At 46.0% G+C, this 24,892-nt stretch overlaps 1 long non-coding RNA gene across 1 annotated transcript; it reads right to left on the reverse strand.

Moving 5' to 3' along the window:
- Positions 1 to 15,078: 15,078 nt before the first annotated feature.
- LOC147107825 (uncharacterized) lies at positions 15,079 to 24,875 on the reverse strand. Its single transcript, XR_015080892.1, has 2 exons — positions 22,236 to 24,875; positions 15,079 to 21,333 (listed from the first exon to the last, which is right to left on the reverse strand). It is a non-coding gene; the product is annotated as an uncharacterized LOC147107825 (long non-coding RNA).
- Positions 24,876 to 24,892: the final 17 nt, after the last annotated feature.

A 24,892-nucleotide genomic window follows, 5' to 3' on the forward strand; every position in this document is an offset into this window, starting at 1 on the left:
GAGGTGATGCAGAGTTGCAGGTAGGTTCGAATCTAGCCCACTCGCTCCAGTCCACTTTGGATAGTACTCCTGAACGTTCCAAACCTTCCAGCTCTGCTTCGACGGCTGGGCGGATCGCATAAGGTACCGGCCTGGCCTTAAAAAACTTTGGGCTTGCATTTTCCTCTATTTTGATCATCGCTGTTATGCCTTTTAGTGTTCCGAGTCCCTGCTGGAACACTTCTTGTGCATCAGTTAGCATTTTTGACAGTCATCCAGGTGTGACGTCGTCATCCTTTTTGGCATTTACAGTCAGTGCTTGTATGGAATGCCAATCTAGCTGTATCTTCCAGATCCATTCACGTCCTAGTAGTGGTGGTCCGCCATCTGGCAATACATATAGGTCCATTTTTGGTGTTTCCTTGCCGTTATATATAACGTTCACCCTTATTTTTCCTTTGGGGTAGACTTTTTGCCCCGTGTACGTCTTCAAGACAATCTTTGTATCTCTCAAGGGTATATGTGAGAATAGCCGCTTGTAGTCCCTTCGGTTTATGACTGTTAGGGCTGATCCTGTGTCCAATTCCATTTTCACTTGGACTCCTGCTATCTTGAGCGTGACCCAGATAGTTTGGTGATCCTCCGTTTTGATCCCATTATGTAGTTTCAGACAACCCAGCTCCTTGCTTCCGGGGTCTGTATCACTTTTCTGTTCATCTGAACTACTCTCCGTCACCTTATGTACCTTCTTGTACTTCTCCTGTGGAGATTTCTTGCTGCTGGTTTTCTTTCCCGACCTGCAGACTCTTGCTATGTGTCCTACTTTTCCACACTGTCTGCACACTTTGTCCTTGAACCAGCAATCATTATGGTCGTGTGTTGTTCTGCCGCAGCGATAGCACTTCACTGTTCCGTATGACATTTCATTTGTGTCATATTCTTGCGGTCTCTGTTGTATCTCTGCAGCGCCCCGTGCGGCTGCTTCGTGTGATACTGCAATGCTGAAAGCCTTGTCCAGCGTAAGATCCTTTTCTGATAGAAGCCGTTTCTGGGTTCCTTCACTTTGAAGCCCACACACAAACTTGTCCCTTAAAGTATCTGCTAGTCCCGTTCCAAACTGGCAGTGTTTCGATAGCTTGCGCAGTTCCGTTAAATACTCAGCATTACTTTCATCTTTATGCTGGTTCCTTTTGTGAAACTTAAATCTTTCTGCTATCAGCAGCGGTGTGGGGTTTAAGTGGTCCTGTAGGATTGACACTATGTTTTCAAAATCCTTTTCTACTGGCTTCTCTGGGGTTACTAGGTTTCGTAGTAAGCCATACGTTTTTACACCCATTGAATTCAACAATACCAGCGCTTTCTTGTCATCTGGCACTTCATTCGCCTTGCAGTATACTTCTATGCGTTCGACATATGTCGTCCAATCTTCGACTTCATTGTCGAACACTGTGATACTGCCACTCTTCGGCATTTTTGGGTGTGGTTAGACTGGCTTAAAATGGCGTCTCCCGCGCTTTCCTTTCTTCCCCGCTGCGACTTAAAATGGCGTCTCCCGCGCTGCTGCCAATGCCGCTCTCGGCGGTCCTCGTGGCAAATGGCGACGCCCTGTGGGTTTCGTGCACTGCTCCTGCGCTGCTGCCAATGCCGCTCTCTGCTGTCCTCGTGACAATGGCAGCGCCTCGTGTTTTCCTGCGCGCCTCTCTCCCCCGTTGACGCTGCTCGGCCCTTGAACACCGGCTGCGCTCTGCTCTCTCTCGTCTCTCTCCCTGTTGACGCCGCTCGGTCCTGAACACCGGCTGCGCCCTGTGCGCTCTGCCCTCTCTCTCTCCCCCGTCGACGCTGCTCGGCCTTTTTCTGTGCCGCTCGGTCGGGCTCTAGCCGCCGCTGTCCGGGAAGGGTCTGCGCAGTACCTGTTGCCTACCCGTTTTGCTGGACCACCGTGACTGGAAAGCCAAGCCTGGCTCTCGACAGCCTCCCCTGCGATGCTCAAATCTCCACTGGACGACTGGGCGGTTGCCCGTGGTTGACGCCCGTGCTTCTGGACTCGACCTCCTTCCACTGTTCTCCAGGAGCGAATCCCTGGGAGGTGATGCAGAGTTGCAGGTAGGTTCGAATCTAGCCCACTCGCTCCAGTCCACTTTGGATAGTACTCCTGAACGTTCCAAACCTTCCAGCTCTGCTTCGACGGCTGGGCGGATCGCATAAGGTACCGGCCTGGCCTTAAAAAACTTTGGGCTTGCATTTTCCTCTATTTTGATCATCGCTGTTATGCCTTTTAGTGTTCCGAGTCCCTGCTGGAACACTTCTTGTGCATCAGTTAGCATTTTTGACAGTCATCCAGGTGTGACGTCGTCATCCTTTTTGGCATTTACAGTCAGTGCTTGTATGGAATGCCAATCTAGCTGTATCTTCCAGATCCATTCACGTCCTAGTAGTGGTGGTCCGCCATCTGGCAATACATATAGGTCCATTTTTGGTGTTTCCTTGCCGTTATATATAACGTTCACCCTTATTTTTCCTTTGGGGTAGACTTTTTGCCCCGTGTACGTCTTCAAGACAATCTTTGTATCTCTCAAGGGTATATGTGAGAATAGCCGCTTGTAGTCCCTTCGGTTTATGACTGTTAGGGCTGATCCTGTGTCCAATTCCATTTTCACTTGGACTCCTGCTATCTTGAGCGTGACCCAGATAGTTTGGTGATCCTCCGTTTTGATCCCATTATGTAGTTTCAGACAACCCAGCTCCTTGCTTCCGGGGTCTGTATCACTTTTCTGTTCATCTGAACTACTCTCCGTCACCTTATGTACCTTCTTGTACTTCTCCTGTGGAGATTTCTTGCTGCTGGTTTTCTTTCCCGACCTGCAGACTCTTGCTATGTGTCCTACTTTTCCACACTGTCTGCACACTTTGTCCTTGAACCAGCAATCATTATGGTCGTGTGTTGTTCTGCCGCAGCGATAGCACTTCACTGTTCCGTATGACATTTCATTTGTGTCATATTCTTGCGGTCTCTGTTGTATCTCTGCAGCGCCCCGTGCGGCTGCTTCGTGTGATACTGCAATGCTGAAAGCCTTGTCCAGCGTAAGATCCTTTTCTGATAGAAGCCGTTTCTGGGTTCCTTCACTTTGAAGCCCACACACAAACTTGTCCCTTAAAGTATCTGCTAGTCCCGTTCCAAACTGGCAGTGTTTCGATAGCTTGCGCAGTTCCGTTAAATACTCAGCATTACTTTCATCTTTATGCTGGTTCCTTTTGTGAAACTTAAATCTTTCTGCTATCAGCAGCGGTGTGGGGTTTAAGTGGTCCTGTAGGATTGACACTATGTTTTCAAAATCCTTTTCTACTGGCTTCTCTGGGGTTACTAGGTTTCATAGTAAGCCATACGTTTTTACACCCATTGAATTCAACAATACCAGCGCTTTCTTGTCATCTGGCACTTCATTCGCCTTGCAGTATACTTCTATGCGTTCGACATATGTCGTCCAATCTTCGACTTCATTGTCGAACACTGTGATACTGCCACTCTTCGGCATTTTTGGGTGTGGTTAGACTGGCTTAAAATGGCGTCTCCCGCGCTTTCCTTTCTTCCCCGCTGCGACTTAAAATGGCGTCTCCCGCGCTGCTGCCAATGCCGCTCTCGGCGGTCCTCGTGGCAAATGGCGACGCCCTGTGGGTTTTGTGCACTGCTCCGGCGCTGCTGCCAATGCCGCTCTCTGCTGTCCTCGTGACAATGGCAGCGCCTCGTGTTTTCCTGCGCGCCTCTCTCCCCCGTTGACGCTGCTCGGCCCTTGAACACCGGCTGCGCTCTGCTCTCTCTCGTCTCTCTCCCTGTTGATGCCGCTCGGTCCTGAACACCGGCTGCGCCCTGTGTGCTCTGCCCTCTCTCTCTCCCCCGTCGACGCTGCTCGGCCTTTTTCTGTGCCGCTCGGTCGGGCTCTAGCCGCCGCTGTCCGGGAAGGGTCTGCGCAGTACCTGTTGCCTACCCGTTTTGCTGGACCACCGTGACTGGAAAGCCAAGCCTGGCTCTCGACAGCCTCCCCTGCGATGCTCAAATCTCCACTGGACGACTGGGCGGTTGCCCGTGGTTGACGCCCGTGCTTCTGGACTCGACCTCCTTCCACTGTTCTCCAGGAGCGAATCCCTGGGAGGTGATGCAGAGTTGCAGGTAGGTTCGAATCTAGCCCACTCGCTCCAGTCCACTTTGGATAGTACTCCTGAACGTTCCAAACCTTCCAGCTCTGCTTCGACGGCTGGGCGGATCGCATAAGGTACCGGCCTGGCCTTAAAAAACTTTGGGCTTGCATTTTCCTCTATTTTGATCATCGCTGTTATGCCTTTTAGTGTTCCGAGTCCCTGCTGGAACACTTCTTGTGCATCAGTTAGCATTTTTGACAGTCATCCAGGTGTGACGTCGTCATCCTTTTTGGCATCTACAGTCAGTGCTTGTATGGAATGCCAATCTAGCTGTATCTTCCAGATCCATTCACGTCCTAGTAGTGGTGGTCTGCCATCTGGCAATACATATAGGTCCATTTTTGGTGTTTCCTTGCCGTTATATATAACGTTCACCCTTATTTTTCCTTTGGGGTAGACTTTTTGCCCCGTGTACGTCTTCAAGACAATCTTTGTCTCTCTCAAGGGTATATGTGAGAATAGCCGCTTGTAGTCCCTTCGGTTTATGACTGTTAGGGCTGATCCTGTGTCCAATTCCATTTTCACTTGGACTCCTGCTATCTTGAGCGTGACCCAGATAGTTTGGTGATCCTCCGTTTTGATCCCATTATGTAGTTTCAGACAACCCAGCTCCTTGCTTCCGGAGTCTGTATCACTTTTCTGTTCATCTGAACTACTCTCCGTCACCTTATGTACCTTCTTGTACTTCTCCTGTGGAGATTTCTTGCTGCTGGTTTTCTTTCCCGACCTGCAGACTCTTGCTATGTGTCCTACTTTTCCACACTGTCTGCACACTTTGTCCTTGAACCAGCAATCATTATGGTCGTGTGTTGTTCTGCCGCAGCGATAGCACTTCACTGTTCCGTATGACATTTCATTTGTGCCATATTCTTGCGGTCTCTGTTGTATCTCTGCAGCGCCCCGTGCGGCTGCTTCGTGTGATACTGCAATGCTGAAAGCCTTGTCCAGCGTAAGATCCTTTTCTGATAGAAGCCGTTTCTGGGTTCCTTCACTTTGAAGCCCACACACAAACTTGTCCCTTAAAGTATCTGCTAGTCCCGTTCCAAACTGGCAGTGTTTCGATAGCTTGCGCAGTTCCGTTAAATACTCAGCATTACTTTCATCTTTATGCTGGTTCCTTTTGTGAAACTTAAATCTTTCTGCTATCAGCAGCGGTGTGGGGTTTAAGTGGTCCTGTAGGATTGACACTATGTTTTCAAAATCCTTTTCTACTGGCTTCTCTGGGGTTACTAGGTTTCATAGTAAGCCATACGTTTTTATACCCATTGAATTCAACAATACCAGCGCTTTCTTGTCATCTGGCACTTCATTCGCCTTGCAGTATACTTCTATGCGTTCGACATATGTCGTCCAATCTTCGACTTCATTGTCGAACACTGTGATACTGCCACTCTTCGGCATTTTTGGGTGTGGTTAGACTGGCTTAAAATGGCGTCTCCCGCGCTTTCCTTTCTTCCCCGCTGCGACTTAAAATGGCGTCTCCCGCGCTGCTGCCAATGCCGCTCTCGGCGGTCCTCGTGGCAAATGGCGATGCCCTGTGGGTTTCGTGCACTGCTCCTGCGCTGCTGCCAATGCCGCTCTCTGCTGTCCTCGTGACAATGGCAGCGCCTCGTGTTTTCCTGCGCGCCTCTCTCCCCCGTTGACGCTGCTCGGCCCTTGAACACCGGCTGCGCTCTGCTCTCTCTCGTCTCTCTCCCTGTTGACGCCGCTCAGTCCTGAACACCGGCTGCGCCCTGTGCGCTCTGCCCTCTCTCTCTCCCCCGTCGACGCTGCTCGGCCTTTTTCTGTGCCGCTCGGTCGGGCTCTAGCCGCCGCTGTCCGGGAAGGGTCTGCGCAGTACCTGTTGCCTACCCGTTTTGCTGGACCACCGTGACTGGAAAGCCAAGCCTGGCTCTCGACAGCCTCCCCTGCGATGCTCAAATCTCCACTGGACGACTGGGCGGTTGCCCGTGGTTGACGCCCGTGCTTCTGGACTCGACCTCCTTCCACTGTTCTCCAGGAGCGAATCCCTGGGAGGTGATGCAGAGTTGCAGGTAGGTTCGAATCTAGCCCACTCGCTCCAGTCCACTTTGGATAGTACTCCTGAACGTTCCAAACCTTCCAGCTCTGCTTCAACGGCTGGGCGGATCGCATAAGGTACCGGCCTGGCCTTAAAAAACCTTTGGGCTTGCATTTTCCTCTATTTTGATCATCGCTGTTATGCCTTTTAGTGTTCCGAGTCCCTGCTGGAACACTTCTTGTGCATCAGTTAGCATTTTTGACAGTCATCCAGGTGTGACGTCGTCATCCTTTTTGGCATCTACAGTCAGTGCTTGTATGGAATGCCAATCTAGCTGTATCTTCCAGATCCATTCACGTCCTAGTAGTGGTGGTCCGCCATCTGGCAATACATATAGGTCCATTTTTGGTGTTTCCTTGTCGTTATATATAACGTTCACCCTTATTTTTCCTTTGGGGTAGACTTTTTGCCCCGTGTACGTCTTCAAGACAATCTTTGTATCTCTCAAGGGTATATGTGAGAATAGCCGCTTGTAGTCCCTTCGGTTTATGACTGTTAGGGCTGATCCTGTGTCCAATTCCATTTTCACTTGGACTCCTGCTATCTTGAGCGTGACCCAGATAGTTTGGTGATCCTCCGTTTTGATCCCATTATGTAGTTTCAGACAACCCAGCTCCTTGCTTCCGGAGTCTGTATCACTTTTCTGTTCATCTGAACTACTCTCCGTCACCTTATGTACCTTCTTGTACTTCTCCTGTGGAGATTTCTTGCTGCTGGTTTTCTTTCCCGACCTGCAGACTCTTGCTATGTGTCCTACTTTTCCACACTGTCTGCACACTTTGTCCTTGAACCAGCAATCATTATGGTCGTGTGTTGTTCTGCCGCAGCGATAGCACTTCACTGTTCCGTATGACATTTCATTTGTGCCATATTCTTGCGGTCTCTGTTGTATCTCTGCAGCGCCCCGTGCGGCTGCTTCGTGTGATACTGCAATGCTGAAAGCCTTGTCCAGCGTAAGATCCTTTTCTGATAGAAGCCGTTTCTGGGTTCCTTCACTTTGAAGCCCACACACAAACTTGTCCCTTAAAGTATCTGCTAGTCCCGTTCCAAACTGGCAGTGTTTCGATAGCTTGCGCAGTTCCGTTAAATACTCAGCATTACTTTCATCTTTATGCTGGTTCCTTTTGTGAAACTTAAATCTTTCTGCTATCAGCAGCGGTGTGGGGTTTAAGTGGTCCTGTAGGATTGACACTATGTTTTCAAAATCCTTTTCTACTGGCTTCTCTGGGGTTACTAGGTTTCGTAGTAAGCCATACGTTTTTACACCCATTGAATTCAACAATACCAGCGCTTTCTTGTCATCTGGCACTTCATTCGCCTTGCAGTATACTTCTATGCGTTCGACATATGTCGTCCAATCTTCGACTTCATTGTCGAACACTGTGATACTGCCACTCTTCGGCATTTTTGGGTGTGGTTAGACTGGCTTAAAATGGCGTCTCCCGCGCTTTCCTTTCTTCCCCGCTGCGACTTAAAATGGCGTCTCCCGCGCTGCTGCCAATGCCGCTCTCGGCGGTCCTCGTGGCAAATGGCGACGCCCTGTGGGTTTCGTGCACTGCTCCTGCGCTGCTGCCAATGCCGCTCTCTGCTGTCCTCGTGGCAATGGCAGCGCCTCGTGTTTTCCTGCGCGCCTCTCTCCCCCGTTGACGCTGCTCGGCCCTTGAACACCGGCTGCGCTCTGCTCTCTCTCGTCTCTCTCCCTGTTGACGCCGCTCGGTCCTGAACACCGGCTGCGCCCTGTGCGCTCTGCCCTCTCTCTCTCCCCCGTCAACGCTGCTCGGCCTTTTTCTGTGCCGCTCGGTCGGGCTCCAGCCGCCGCTGTCCGGGAAGGGTCTGCGCAGTACCTGTTGCCTGCCCGTTTTGCTGGACCACCGTGACTGGAAAGCCAAGCCTGGCTCTCGACAGCCTCCCCTGCGATGCTCAAATCTCCGCTGGATGAGTGGGCGGTTGCCCGTGGTTGACGCCCGTGCTTCTGGACTGGACCTCCTTCCACTGTTCTCCAGGAGCGAATCCCTGGGAGGTGATGCAGAGTTGCAGGTAGGTTCGAATCTGCGTCGTCGCCAATGTTAGATCCGTGTATCTTAATGTTGTGTCCTTCAATAATCAGACTGCAGGGAATGATTCAACAGGTGTTTACTGAATGAGGGTTACTCTAGAACTAACTATACAGATCACTACTCAGGGTTTATATACAGGTGTGGTCACTGCCGGTACTACAGTATACAGGAGCTGTAAAAAGTAGTTCTCTCCCTTAAGGTATATATATATTACATACATTACACTAACAACTGAATTTCTAGGCCCTGATATTTTATTAGAAAATGCTGAAAATACACAGCAGTCTGTCAGCATCTGAAACAAAAAAACACTGCATTTTCTGTTCTTATTTTAGATTTCCAATATTTGCAGTTTTGCCTTTATATATCTGATATTTAAACGAACCTCTGTAGCATGCCCATTAATTAGTCAGATGCAGACTCACTTCTATGGAGATAGTCAACATTTATGCACTGACTTTAAAAGTAATCAAAGGATGCATTAAACTGTCCTTTACTTATAATAGTTTATATGAGGAATGTTTTTGTTGTTAAAACATGTTTTTTTTAACTTGCTATTAGGATGCAGGCAACACTGCATTTATTGTCCTTCCCTTAGATTATGTTTTTTTTCATAACAGATTGGCTTGCAAGGCAACTTCAGAGGACATCAACAGTTAGTCACATAGTGCGGGGTTACATGTAAGCCAGACAAGATAGTAGCTTGCCTTATTAGAGTAATCTAGCTGCTTTTTTTTTAGTAGCAGCCCAGAAATTTACTAGATTTATTTAATTCAATTTGACAATTTACCACAGTGGGATTATGAATTCATCACCTTTTGTTTGTTAATCTGGTTGTTCAAGGCTGAGATAGATAAGATTTTTGGACTCTAGGGAATTCAAGGGATATGGGGATCGGGCGGGAAAGTGGACTTGAGGCCGAAGATCAGCCATGATTTTATTGAATGGCAGAGCAGGCTCAAAGGGCTGAATAATCTACTTCTGCTCCTAATTCTTATGTTCTTATGTACTATATCCACTGTTCTACCATACCAATACAGTAGAACACCTATTATCCAGCAGAATTTTCATGCAACAAAATATAGATAACTGGCATTGCAATTCTAAGGTAGTTTAATCGTGTGCCCTTTGAGGTGTTTAAATACAATAAAGTGCTATATAAATGGAAGTATAATTACAAAATTTTGCATAAAATGTCACTTCATTCTGCAGCCCACAACCAAGTTTATCCTGTCTAATATAAGTCAAGCCTCACTGCACAGTAAATTTGTATTGCACTTAGCTTCACTCCTATGCTTGGGTTTTTGCTAAATTCAAGGTCAAAATTTGGAGACTTTATCTGCCAATTTCCTTAATCCACCAGGAAGTGGTGTGGGGTTGTGGAGTTTCTCTCCATAATGGTGGATAATTGAGAAGAGGGTTGGTTTAATGGGAATGGATCTGAATTGGGCTTGTCACGAAAGGAGTTCCACAAGATTTCATGTTGCGACCGCTGATGTTCATTATTTTTATTAATGATTTAGATGAGAGCATTAATGGAAACATTCTTAAATTTGCTGATGACATAAAAATGTGTAGAGCCATTTGTCATTTAGTCCAAATCAATAGTTTACAGACTGATTTAGACAAAATGGAAATGTATGGCAGATGTTTAGTGTGGAAAAATGTAGTGTCATGCATTTGGGGTAGGGCAACTCCAGGCAGATTTACACCATGATGTGCGACTCAGTAAGAGCAATGGATCAAGAGAGATCACTCATGATTGGTGCCCAAGCAGTGTTAGTTGGCTTTAGGGAAGCTAAATAGGGTTTCAGGTTGCCTGCAAGGGTCATCGAATATAAAACTGTACTTAAGCTATGTAAGATTTTGGTATGTCCACACGAAGGTACAAAAGGTGACCATAATGATGCCTAACTCTCGAGCTCTTAGGTATGAAGATAGGCGCCAAGAGTTAGGGCTACTTATTCTAAAAGCTTAGATGTGATATGATTGAGGTTTTTTAAATGATGCAAGGGACTGGGTTCAAGCCAGTTGGGTAGGTTATTTCAGATGTAAAGGGATGGTAGGACTAAAGGCAATGCATATGAAATCTATAGGCAAAGAGTTAGGTTATATGCCGCCAGGAATTGTTTCTTTTCACAGGGAGTTTCTAGCCTCTGGAGCAGACCACTGAAACATGTTGGTAGGGATTTGCTGCAGTCCTTTAAAAGGTAACTCGACAAGTTCCTGAGGGTAGAGGACATTTCCTGTTATAGAATGTACGTTGCTACTCAGTTATGATTGTAAGGGCTTATGGGCTATCATGGTCTCTTAGAGCTTTGGTTGATTGCTCTAGGAAATTGGAGATGAATTTCCTGGGGTGTTTTCTCCTTCCCAGGAGTGTTTAAGGAGGTGGGTGAATGGTATATATGCACCATTGTCTGAATGGGGCAGGTTTGAAGACCTTTTCTTGTCATATGATTTTATTTCTGGGCTCACGTGTAGTGGTCACTTAAGTGCAATACAGGAATGCCGTGGCTCCTTGTGGAACCATATTCCAGTACATCAGTGCTTTCAATAAAGGAAGGGAGAATACTGGGAAGATAAAGCTCTTTTTTAGAAGAGGCAGCTATCATGAAAAAATGTTCAAAGTTTAAAAAAATTCACAAACACACAATATGATCGTGTGATATATTAATGTGCAACATGTGTGTATTTTCCTCCTCATGAAAATAACAGAGCTCTTCACCATTCATAAAGTTTTTCCCATGAAGGCACTACTTCTTTCAGTCCTGTTTCTCTTCAGTATTAGGAACTGTAGCAATGTGGGTTAACCTTTCTCATTTTATTCAAGTCACGTTGCAGTATCTACACGAATAGGTCTCAGAGCTAGTGGAAGCACTCCTGGAGATATGTCCTCTCAGTGGTGTGCTGAAGACTTGTTTGAATTTGTGGTGAAACTTGTTAATAATCACTACCTTTGGGAAATGCTTTGCATGGTCTTTTTAGCTAGGTGATCGAACATTATCTCAATTCTGAATCACTATTGTTGAGATATATGCTTGCTAATCACTAAGGACAGGTGGACTGACTACATAGGTGATTTCCAAACTCACATTTCAGTGTATGTCAGCGTGGATTCATAAAAGATTGTAATTGCCATTTGGTCTCCTCTACTTAACAGCATTTTGAGAGGAAGTAAACTACATTGCTAGATGCACATAAGGAGTGTGCAGAAATAACAACAGAAAATGCTGAAAATACTCAGCAGGCCAGGCAGCATTAGTGGAGAGAGAAACAGAGTTAACGTTTCAGGTCTGGGACCCTTCATCAGAACTGGAAAAAGCTGGAGATGTAACAGATATTAAGCAGGTGCAGAGACAGGGGTGGGGGGGGGGGGTGCGGGGTTAGGAGGGGAGGAAGGAATTGAAAGAACATCCTGTACTTTTGTAAGAGGCAGGAAAGATAAAATGTTGCAAATGGGAATGGCAAAAATCATACTGCATGAAAAATGGGGGCAGGGATAATTATCTGAAATTGTTGAACTCAATGTTGAGTCCGGTAGGCTGCCAAGTGCCCAATCGAAAGATGAGGTGCTGTTCCTCGAGCTTACGTTGAGCTTCATTGGAACAAAGCAATAGCCCGAGGACAGAGAGATCAGAGTGGAAGTGAAGCGGTGAATTAAAGTGACAGGCGACCGGAAGCTCAGGGTCACCCTTACGGACTGAACGGAGGTGTTCCGCAAAGCGGTCGCCCAATCTGCGTTTGGTCTCCCCAATGGAGAGGAGACCGCATCGTGAGCGGCGAATACAGTATATTAAATTGCAAGAAGTACAAGTAAATCGCTGTTTCACCTGGAAGGGGTGTTTGGGGCCCTGGACAGTGGGAAGGGAGGAGGTAAAAGGGCATGTGTTGCATCTCCTGCGCTTGCACGGGAAGGTGCCAGGTGAAGGAGCAGGGCTGTTGGGGGTGATTGAGGAGTGGACCAGGGTGTCGCGGAGGGAGCGGTCCCTTCGGAATGCTGAAAGGGGAGGTGAGGGGAAGATGTGTTTGGTGGTGGGATCACGTTGGAGGTGGCGGAAATGGCGGAGGATGATCCGTTGAATGTGGAGGCTGGTGGGGTGAAAGGTGAGGACAAGGGGAACCCTATCGTTCGACAAACATCCACTACAAGCCCACCGACTCCCACAGCTACCTGGACTACACTTCCTCCCACCCCGCTTCCTGTAAGGACTCTATTCCATTCTCCCAGTTTCTCCGTCTCCGCCGCATCTGTTATGACGATGCCACCTTCCATACTAGTGCTTCTGACATGTCTTCCTTTTTCCTCAACCGAGGATTCCCCTCTACCGTGGTTGACACGGCCCTTGACCGTGTCCGTTCTATTTCCCGCACTTCTGCTCTCACCCCTGCCCCTCCCTCCCAGAACCACGATAGGGTTCCCCTTGTCCTCACCTTTCACCCCACCAGCCTCCACATTCAACGGATCATCCTCCGCTATTTCCGCCACCTCCAACGTGATCCCACCACCAAACACATCCGGAAGGGACTGATTTCATACCTTACAGTGTCAGGAAGACAGAGCTGGGTGTGCAGGATGGTTGCGTGTTGTGGGGAGCACGAGTTATTATTCCACAGCCAGCACGACAGTCTATCCTAGGGCAACTACATCAGTGTCATCCTGGAGTTTCGCGTATGAAAGCTTTGGCAAGGAGTTACTTGTGGTGGCCAAAGCTAGATGAGGAGATAGAAAATCTAGTTAAGACATACAGCACTTGTCAAGTACACAGGAAGGCACCAGCAGTGGCTCTTCTCCACCCCTGGGAGTGGCCGGATAAACCATGGAGAAGATTACATGTAGATTATGCGGGTCCATTCATGGGAAAGATGTTCCTCATAATCATTGATGCCCATTCCAAATGGATGGATGTTTATCCTGTAAATTCTGCTTCATCTACTGTTACTATAGACTGCCTGCGTAGGAGTTTTAGTAATCAAGGGCTACCGGAGATCGTAGTGACAATGCCACGTGTTTTGTGAGTACCGAAACAAAAGAGTTCATGAGAAACAATGGCATAGTGCACATGACCTCAGCTCCATATCATCCGTCTTCAAATGGACTTGTGGAGAGAGCCGTACAAACATTTAAGGAGATGATGAAAAAAGTGTGGAAGGGAGTTTGGCAGCCAAGGTGTCACGAGCCGCCAGAGAGATTGATAACGACCTGCTAGATTCGTTCAGTATGGACTATCGTTAAAGGAGTTTCCTTATGGGACTTTTTAAGAATGTTGTTAAGAAATTAATGTTCAACTTAAGAGGGGAGGGATATAGTAATCTGGGATGTAATGTTTAAGTTATCCACCAGATGGAGCCAAATATTAAGGGTTCACATTCACCAGTATTTAAGGTAATGGGTCATGTATTCAATGTCCTGGTACACCAGTTTATACGGTAATGTGGCATTGCATTATGGGTATGACTCAGAGGTTCATCCTCCATCTTGGCTCGTGCAGTAAGAATTATGTGCCTGGCTTCCAGCTTATAAGAGCTATGTCTCTCTGCTACACCATGTAAATAAACAGTTGGGTTTGTTCCTAATATCTCGCTTCTCTCAGTTTCTGACCTTACCACTCAGATATCACAGTGAGCATGGGTGCTATCTACAGATCTTGTTTTTAATCAAATGAGAGTATCTATGGATAGGTTATTACTGTTAATACGCATTTTATTTTGTGGGTTGGATGTGTCAGCATCCATTAGTAAATGACTAACAATCAAATTGCATATTATATAAATTAAATGATAACAATCACAACAGTTTGCAAAATACATGGGCACCAGAATTCCTGGGCCCAGGGAGGGCGGCGTCACAGGCAGACCCTAGCAGAAGGACTGTATTTTGGGGCATCTGCCATCTTTATTAGTTCTGTTGCAAAGCCTGGTACTTTTAGAGCCAGACCCATGATATATCTGCTGACAAATGGGTGTGCGTATTATAATGTGATGTTCACAAAGAATATATGTAATTATTTCCCTCATTTACACCAAGATGCCTTTGATTCCCTGCTGTCCAGTACTGGTAGTTCTGTGGAGGTGAAGGGAGGGGGAGGCTGCTGAATTTTTAAATAACCAGTTTTAGCTATGCAATCGATTGCAGAAACTGGCAGAAGAAAAAGCTTTTTTATTATTTCACCCCTCCCAGAGCAGTGCAGGACTGCAAACCCTACAGCAAAGTGCTGAGGGAGAATTTCTTCCCACCTCCAGACAGGCAGACATCCAGTTGTGCTGAAAACTTCACATGCGTCTGCCCCTAATATTTAAATTATCCTGACCTCAGGATTCCAATGGGGTTAGAGACTTGAGCACTGGGCAGGCATAACTTCCAACCCCCCCGCCCCAAGGAATTTTAGGACTACGGACTTTTTCTCTTCCTCTCCTATAGGTGCTTACTTATGTTGGGGTATAGTCCAATGGGAACCAGCAACCCTATTTGAGCACAATAATGTTCTCACCAGATGTTTTGCACATATGCAGCTTTCAGCCAGAGTCAATGGATATCAACTGGAAGAGAGAATATTAGCTCAATGTCCTTTCCATAGCCTGGACTACTGAGGCCAGTCATAGCACCCCACTTAGTGCCTGTCTGAGATGAGCTAACTGACGACAGATCAGTAATTGAAATATTGGTCTTCAAATACTAAAATTAAAAGCAAAATTAGATTCAAAATATGATTATTATTCAGTAGCATATTACTATGTGAAGCTGAAAATGCAGGAACAGTAACTGCTAGTTCAGATCCAACAAGTCTCCCCTTCTGATGTATGTTTTTATTTATTCATAATTTTGTAACAAAATGTAACCAATTTTAACATCATGCAAAGGAAAGCACAAAATGCCCTTGAGGTCCTTTCGTTCTGCTACAAGAATAATAACTTTTGATATTTTTCTCAGCTTCACTATTCACAAAATGGGGAATATGGAGAAGCACAGCATATCCTCCCCACCCTCAGAAAGGGGTGATTTGCTAACTCACAAGTCCTGTAGTCATGGGTGAGAATCATAAGTGGAAATAAAAAAGATATCACGTCCTCTGGGCAATATTAAAAAATCTGATTTGTTTTCTTAATATAACAATAAAAAATGTATTTTCTTTTTTTCTCCAATTTTCTGCTCCTTGAATCGACTCCTTGCTGGGGCACAGTTCCATGGGAACACTCTGAGACCACACCTAAATGGCTATTCTTTATGTGTGAGCCGAGACAGTAAGCTACCTGACTGTTGGAGGTTCTATTCTTCAGATGAGATGTTAAATCGAAGCTCCATGTGCCTGTTCCAGTAGTTCAGGTGATGTAAAAAACCCTATTCAAAGAGATGCGTTCTCCTGGTCTGCTGACGAACATTCCTTTCTGAATCAACACCCCAAAAATTGTTTAACTGTCATTAATCTCATTTTTGTTTGTGGAACCCTGGTGTGTGTAAAAAGGCTGCCACACTTTCTACAGAGGAGATTTACAAGGATGTTGCTGGGAGTAGAGAATCTTAGCTATGAGGAAAGACTGGATAGGTTGAGTCTGTTTTCCTTGGAACAGAAGAGGCTAAGGGGAGACCTTATTGAGGTGTATAAAATTATGAGGGGCATAGATAAAGTGGATAGAAAGGACCTAGTTCCCTTAGCAGAGGGGTCAAAAACCAGGGGGCACAGATTTAAAGCAATTGGGGGAAGGTTTAGAGGGGATTTGAAGGGAAATTTCTTCGCCCAGAGGGTTGTGGGGGGTCTGGAGCTCACTGCCTGAAAGGGTGGTAGAGGCAGGAGCCCTAACCACATTTAAAAAGTACTCGGATGTGCACTTGGGATGCTCTAACCTGCAGGGCTACGGACCAAGAGCTGGGAAGTGGGATTAGGCTGGATAGCTCTTTCTTGGCCGGTGTGGACACGATGGGCCAAAATGGCCTCCTTCCGTGCTGTAACTTTCTATGATTCTATAATTTGAAAAGTAACTGAAGTGCTACGGGATGTCCTGGGTGACATGATAAGGTGCTATAAAAATGCATGTTCTTCCTTTCACTGCCATTTCATCACATATGTAGTACAGCTGGTAATGTGAAGAGTTTGGCATACAAAGAACTTTATACAAGATTTTTTTAAAAATGAAATCCTAGCATTCAATTGATAAACATATGACTGAAACCCATGACTTGTTGCTTTTTAACCAAAAGTATGTTTGAGGTGACAAGGTTTCTGCTACATAATAGCAAGGACTCATGGCTAGATACTTTTTAACATGAAATATTTTCATTTCATACTTTCAGGAAAATGAATACGAATTTAGAAGAATAATTATTTGGTATAAAATTCTACAGATTTTACCTTGTCTTTTGATCGATCAATCCCTTATGCTTCTGTCAGAAACTTCATACCTCAATCCTTGATCCAAACCCCCTTCCTGGCTGCTTGCTCAGGCGCAACCCGATGGTGTGCAAACTCAGTGTCCTGCTCGATCCGGAGCTGAGCTTCAAATCCCAAATCCATTTCCAAGTGCCTACTTCCCCCTCTGAAATATCATCTGTCTCTATCCCCACAGCCACTGACACCCTCATATCAATCCCAGATTCTACTTTTCCATTGGATTTCCTGCTTAAGAAGAGTAGGAATGCTAATATTTTCCCCTAATCGCCATAGCTGTTCACCACCTAAAGCCATAAGTCCAGCCTCTGTGAACCTCACTCACAAGAGCCACAAGGGTTTAATGACAGCAACTCATTTTCCTCCCATTTCTCTGCCCACTTGGTGATTTCCAACAACAGTGCACTTAGATTATCAGCTTGGCAGCTGGCACTTCCAACCCATTTTTGGGTCCTGTGTGATGATGCTCTATTTTGTTGCACCAGGCTAACAACTTTTGTAGTAAAAAGGTTAAAGCAAACGTTTCGCATCCTGCCCATGAGTTTCTAATATTTCCCTTGGTACACTGTGCTGATGACTTAAATGCCAACTTTGATAATAGATTACAGTCAATTTTACACGTATAGTGCTGGCTTGGCTCTGTTAGCAGCACTCTTGCCTCGGAGTCAGAAAGTTGTGGATACAAGTCCCACTATGGACTTAAACACATTGCAGGCTGACACTCCAGTGCAGTAATGAGGGAGTATTGTATTGTTGAAGGTGCTGCCTTTCAGATAAGATATTAAACAGGCCCTGTTTGCCTGTCCGCCTGTTCTGATAGAGATAAAAGATCCCAAGGCACTATTCAAAGAGCAGGATTTTTCCTGATGTGCTGGCTAACATTCCTCCCTCAAACAATATCACCAAAAACAGATTGACTGGCCATTCATTTCATTGTCATTTGTAGGACCTTGCTGAACACAAATTGCCTGCTACATTGCCTGCAAAACAACAACGATTGCACTTCAGGAATAATAGGTTGTAAGGTTGAGCCTTTGGATACAATTCAAAGAATGTTTGATTGCCACTTGGCTGAAATTCTGCTTCAGAGAACGTTTCAATGATCTAATTAGAACAGGAAAGGTAAGTGCAAAGCCACACACAACTTCATCCTGCAGTGCCTCTCATCACATCCCCATCACTCTGCCTTCTCAACCCTACTCCTGCACATCATTACTCACACCAACATACCTTGCATGTCCACCCATCCCTCTCTATCTACATTATCACATCCCCATCTGACTAATCACCCCTCACACTCACCCTCATCCTAATACAATCATACCAACTAACACACAAGGAGGCCACTTGGCATTGCCAACCCACTCCATCAAAGTCACCCTCTAAAGATGTAACCCATCCATTCCTTACACTCATTCCATCACTCTCACATAACCTTCTCTTCTTTCCCTCCTTGCAGGAAAAGAGAGCCCACAATAAGAGGGAGAGGGAGAAAACCGGAGGTGGCCCTCCATCATTGGCCACCTTAACATCAGCAGAGGAGGTCGCCTTGGAAGTGTCAGGAGTCGCAGAGCAGCTGGAGGTGGGAGACTGAGAGAGGGGGACCTCTCAGCAATCTGGTGACAGAATTACATCTCATACAGCCACATGGCATACAGCAGTCACTCATAAGGGGACTGATGTCAGCAGCCAGTGAATGTTCATCATGTACATAATGGTATCTTACCCATTCTTGATATATATCTAACTCATCTCTATACTGTCCCACAGGTCCATCAAGAGCCCTCCCCCCTAACTGTCCAGGAGGAAGAGGAAGACGACTCCTCAAAGGAGCCTCCAGCCTCGGAGGGTGTACCGTCACCAGACATAAGCACACCCAGCACGAGCGCAGATACCCATACCTCAGTGGGTGCCACATGACATAGAGTAGTGTTGTCACCTGGTGTCTCACAAGTGAGCAAGAGGAGAAGGTGGAGACAGGGACAGCAGTGGAAACTCCTTTCCGGAGGGCGCAGGATGCTCCCAGCTCTGCTCAGCTGCATGCAGACGCTGAACCTCGGGGGCCATCCAGAAAGAGGGTGATACTGGAGGTGCAGCAAGAAGTGCAGGGGGCTTTGACAGGTTTTGCGACCGCGATGTCTGCAGATGTGCAGAGAATGGAGGAGTCCATCTCCAACATGAGCACCACCGTGTCGCAGGCGATGGCGACTGTAGGTTTTTCCATGGAAAGGATGACCACCTGCATGGAGCAGCTAATGCGCCATTCACAGGAGCACATGGTCTCTATGGAGAATAGATGGCTATCAATGGAGAATAGATGGCCGACGCTCATAGACCTCCTGTCTAGGAGGGATCTCAATGTAGACGTGGGTCCTCATGGTCCCACTGCTGTGCAGCAAGGTGCACTCCAGCTCGTTGCTAGCAGGGAAGTGCGGGTGGCCCAGGAGAGGGATGATGGTGAGAGGGGACATGGAAGTGGGGGCTCCTCTAAAATTGCTTACACTTCTCCCCCATTGCCCCCCCCCCCGCTCAGTCAGAGCCCCAGATGGCTCCTCGGATTGCGATGGCCGAGTCTGCCTCTGCACAGTCACAGGAGGAGCAGGCTTTGGCAGGGCCATCACAGGCTCCAAACCTAGAGGATATCCACCAAAAGTGTCTATGCAGTCACAGCAGGGAAGTGAGCAGACTGCCTCTACCTCTGCTGAAGCCACAGGGGTAGCACCTTGTAGAAGCATGCGTAAGAGAATGATGAAACACAAGTAGATGCACAAGGGTAGCCACTTGGGTGTAGTAATAAATGTTTGTGTGAAGTTTTCAGTACTGTGATGTCACAGATAAAAATATTTATTTTCACCACATTCCAGTCATGGACAAATTTGTGTGCAACTTTGGAAGTGGCTTAGTAAGTTGGAGTGAATGGTGAGACCTAACGTTACCTCCAGCAATGGTGGTCAGTGTGAAAGGAATGGCTTCGTCATTGTAGGGATGCTTTATAGTGTTGCTGTGGGGTGGTGCGAACTTGACGCAGCAAGTGACTGCCATGTGGGTGTACTCTTTTGATGGGGTGGATAAACAAATTATCTGTAAATTAATAAAACTTTAAATAAAACTTAACAAATTAAATTAAAATTTGTTTGGCCGGGTTGATGATGCACTCCAGTCCCCACGGCGCTCACCGGTCGCGGAAGGCCTCAAGCGTGCCGGCGGACACCGCGTGCTCCAACTCCAGGGCCACCCGGGCGCGAACATGGCCGCGGAAGAGAGGCAGGCAATCTGGCTGAACGACCCCCTCGACCGCCCGCTGCCTGGACCAATTAATGGCTTTCTTAGCCAGGCCCAGGAGCAGTCCTACGAGGAGGTCCTCCAACCTGCCCGCTCCCCTCTGCACCGGGTGACCGTAGATCAAGAGCGTGGGACTGAAGTGCAACCAAAAATCGAGGAGCAGCCCCTTCAAATAGTGAAAGAGGGGGCCATATGGGTGTAATGCCTGAAGTTAAGTAAATCTGGCTATGCTGAGGCCATCCCTGGCAGCAATGTGCTCGGGTGCTGGTGGGATCTGAACTGCAGGTTCCTCCTGCTCCTCCTCCTCGTCTTCCAGCTGATGCTCTTCCTGCTCCTCCTCCTCCTCTGAAGAGGCTGTGCGCTCAGAGCCTTGCTCCTCGTGCAGTGCTAATTCTTGCTGCAGCATTGTGTTGTGTAGGGCACAGCAGACCACGACAGTTCTGGAGATCCTGGCTGGTGCATACTGAAAGGCTCCTCCAGATCTGTCAAGGCATCTGAAGTGCATCTTCAGCATGCCTATTGTCTGCTCTGTGCCACATCTGATGGAAAAGTGGCTTTCATTTTATCTCTCCTGGGCCTCAGTACTTGGCCTCCTCAAGGGTGTCATGAGCCACATCTTCAGTGGATATCCCTTGTCTCCAAGCAGCCAACCGGAAAGTCTGTTTGGAGGCGCGAAGAGCTGAGGGTGGACTGGCGCAGGATGAAAGCGTCATGGCAGCTGCCAGGGAATTTGGTGCACACATGCATGATGATCTTCCTATGGTTGCAGACGAGCTGCACATTGAGGGAGTGGAAGCCCTTGCGGTTGACAAAGACTCCTGGGTGATGTGGGGGTGCCCTGATGGCCACGTGTGCAGTCGATGATGCCCTGCACTAGCGGGAAGCCAGCCAGAGCAGCAAAGGCTAGCACCCGCTCAGTAGCACTGACTTCCTCAGTGGCAAAGTTGATATAATTGGCTGACTTGTCAGAGGGCTTCGGTGGCCTATTTGATGCATTTGTGGGCAGCCGACTGCGAGATGTGGCAAATGGCTGCTGCAGATCCCTGGAAGGAGCCTGAGGCGAAGAAGTTGAGGGCACTGGTGACTTTGATAGCCACTGGTAAAGCGTGCCCACCCACTCCTCTGGGCTGCAGGTCTTGCTCCAACAATCTGCAAATGTCTGCGACGACCTGGCACGATAGCCTGAGCCTCCTTTGGCACTGCTGCTCAGTCATGTTGAGGAAGCTCATACGCTTCCGGTATACCCTGTGTTGGGGGTATTGCCTCCAGTGCGGTGCATCCCTGCGTTGATGCCCTCTGTCCTGTGCAGCATCAGGTAGTTGAGGAGAAGGTTGGTGGTGTTGTTGCTGTTGGTGCTGGGGCTCATCGTGGTCTGATTCTGAGGACCAAGGTGAAACAGTATAAACGGCACCCATGCTTATGTAATAGATGGCAGGTCAAGCAGAGATGACAGAAGCAATCTATCAATTGTGTGATAGGTGATCCCGACTTTGTTGAAAAGACTTGCAACCTCTAGAAAGCTAAATCTGTGCTGACAATGCACTCAGCAACAGTATCTTCCTTAGGAAAGTGACCTGCAGTGTCAGGTGGGAGTTTTTAATTGTATTTTTCATGCTGAGATGGAGATGGATCAATGGCCACTCAACTTCCACCTCAGGTTCACAGATGTGGTTCCTGAGCTGCATGATTCCCATGCTCATCCAGGGAAATTTGAAAGGTAGGGTTAAAATGAGGTTTAAGGGTCTGACAAGTACCTCATAATGATCTAAATTACCTCAGCTGCCTCTGCCACTCGGCTACTGCCGTGCTGGCAAACGCGCCCGAGGGAAAGGCGCGTGGGGGTGGGATGACGGCAGGTTCCTGACCCGCTCCAAGGTTTTTCAAATTTCTCTCCCGACCCGTCTCCAACGGCGGTTGCACGGATGCCAGAAAATTCCAGCCTCTGTTTCCTGTACGATGACACCTAAATCTCTCTGAACACTAACATTTAATAGTTTCTCACCATTTAAAAAAATTGCTTTTCTATTCTTTCTACCAAAGTGAATAACCTCACATTTCCCCACATTATACTCTATCTGCCTCCTTATTGCCCACTCACTTAACATGTCTATATCCCTTTGCAGGCTCTTTGTGCCCTCCTCAAAGCTTACTTTCCCAACTAGCTTTGTATCGTCAGCAAATTTGTAATTATCTTGTGATTTGCACTATGCCTTTTGATACTGTTATTAGGCATGCTGAACTGGATATAAAATCATAGAATTTTACAGCACAGAAACAAACCATTTGGCCCATTGCGCCTTTGCCGGCTCTCTGAAAGAGCTACCGCTTCATCCCATTCTCCTGCCTTTTTGCCGTACCCTTTAAAACAAATGTATTTTTCAAAAATGTATTAATTTCCCCTTTATTCCACCACTGTGGGCATTACATAGCCCAATAATCCTCTGCATAAAAATTCTCCTTCATTCTTTTTTGATAATGATCTTAAATAATGACCTTTAGCTACCAACTCACCAACCAGTGAAAATAGTTTTTCCTAATTTACTTCATCAAAATCTCATAATTTTGAATACGTTAGATCTCTTCTTAACTATATTTGTTCTAATGAAAAGTGTCCCAGTTTCTCTAGTCATTTCTCATAATTAAAGCCTCTCATCCCTGGGATCATCTTAGTGCTCAACCCTTTTTTTCCCCCCTTTCAGCTTTTGTACAATTTTAAATAATCAAAATTATATTTCTAACAAATAAAAACATATTAAAAAAATGAAATAAACTATCAATGATAAAATCATAAAACAGAAAATGTTGGAAATACACAGTAGTTTACATGTGTGTCAGCTTTGGCTCACATTTCAGTCAAGAAGGTTGTCGGTTCAAGACCCATTCCAGAGACTTAAGCACATAATCTAGGCTGACACTTTAACACAGTACTGATGAAGTGCTGCACTGTCGGATGAGATGGTAAACAATCTGCCCTCTCAGATGGACATAAAAGATCCTATATCACTATTTGAAGATGAGCAGGAGAGTAATCCCCACATTCCCACGTATCCTGGTCAATATTTATTCTTCAATCAACATCACTAAATCAGATTATCTGATCATTTATCTTGTTGCTGTCTGTGGGATTTTGTTGTGCATATTTCCCTACAACAGTGACTACACTTCAAAGATACTTTAAAAGTAAAGCAGTTTGGGATGTCCTGAATGGTGCTATGTAAATGCAATTTCTTTCTTCCTCAACATCCAAAAGGAAAAAAAAACAGGCTTCAGGTGAAACACTTCTGACAAAGGATCTCAAAACACTGTTTTTTCCTTTTGAGGTGTATTTGTTTTTATTTTATGTACTAAACTTTGTTGGGGGTCTAGGTTCCCTTTTGCCTACGAGTCCCACGTTTAATCCAGCCCATACCAACATTTCTAGCTACGAAGATCAAATGTGTGAAATAAGGTTACGGAGTTTCAACCCAACTAATGGCAGAGATCTGTTCACAATTCTGCACAAATTGATCGCCCCATTCAGAAAAGCCGGAAGGATGGCAGTGGCGAGAAATTAAAAAAAGTTACAGGAAAGGTTGTTTTTCTCCAAGGTGAGGTAGAAGTTAAGGTACTATTGTTGGTGTAAAGTAGAAACAACATAGCTCTACTTTAGCTGTTGCCACATATGTGAACAAGGCTATGGTACGTCAATTGATAAATCTAGGTGAGCCAATTTTGTAGTTATTATTTATTCCTGCAGATTTCATTTTGCTTGGGGTTGAGAATCTTGTCAGAAACCTTTAAAAATTATTTGCTCAAGAATTACAGTAACCCTTAATTTAGATTTTTCTCTTATTTATTTTGACTCTTTTTAATATTTTTGTTTAAAGAGCAAGTACCTTTGACATCACTGGTGATAGTGGTCTCAAAAAGGCAAGAAAGTTGAATTAGCACAGTGGTTTATCAGACTATTAAAATTAATTAGGACCTTCATAGCTAGGCTCCTTTAAATCATATTTAAAATTGATAAACAGATCGAAAATATATCAATTTATTTAAAGTTAAATTGAAACGGGTCTTTATCGCAGGTTTTTTTTAAAGAATTGAATATTTTTGGTACAGCTTTTCCTAGTTCCAAACTAGGGGTCGTAAATAAAAGTCACTAAAATATCAAATATGAAATACAGGAGAAACTTCTTTACCCAGAGAATGGTTAGAATGTGGAACTTGGTGTACAGCTATGTAATTTCAGAAAATGACAATCATGAACTCTATTACATGATAAAGTTATCCGAAAGGGGACGAATACCAAATCCCTTAACAATTGGGCTGCGCCGATTTAAAAAAAACTGGGCTATAATAGGAGGGGATTAGTACTTCGAGAATTTTTTAGGACACAGGAGGATTCCTGATATCGGACATAGAGTGACAACATTGTAAAATAATAATGCCCCTACGACAGAGGAAAAAAGGTGCAATGATATTGGCCAGGGGAGAAAATATTAAATACAAGAACCATTTTTTCGAAGCTAAACTAATGACTGAAGAATTGTTATTATACAGGTTATTGTAATACCCCTTAAACACTTTAAAAAATGGGGAGCATTTATTTTTTAAGTTAACACGAAATGGCGGGGGGGGGGGGGGAAGAGACACTTCGAAACGTTCGGTAGAGCTGAAGGGTGACAGGTCAGGGAACTAACTGCAACCATAAACAGAAAGCGTCTCACACGACATAATAATTTAATGCCGCCACTTTACTATTTTAAAAATCAAAACAACAAATGTATTACAAACACATTAAAACAGCTGCGAGCGGCACAACCTCTTTTTTAGGTATCATACTGCCGGGACTCCAAGCGCCTTCAGGCCCGGCGCCGCCGCCATCTTGCGTTGACGTTGCATGAAAGCAGCAGCGGATCGATATAGCACCACGACTCCATTTTATTCACTCCTTTTTA

The sequence above is a fragment of the Somniosus microcephalus genome, chromosome 14 (genome assembly GCF_052327205.1).
Source record: "Somniosus microcephalus isolate GS21.2 chromosome 14, FLI_Smic_1.0, whole genome shotgun sequence".
In the NCBI taxonomy this organism is placed as follows: domain Eukaryota; kingdom Metazoa; phylum Chordata; class Chondrichthyes; order Squaliformes; family Somniosidae; genus Somniosus; species Somniosus microcephalus.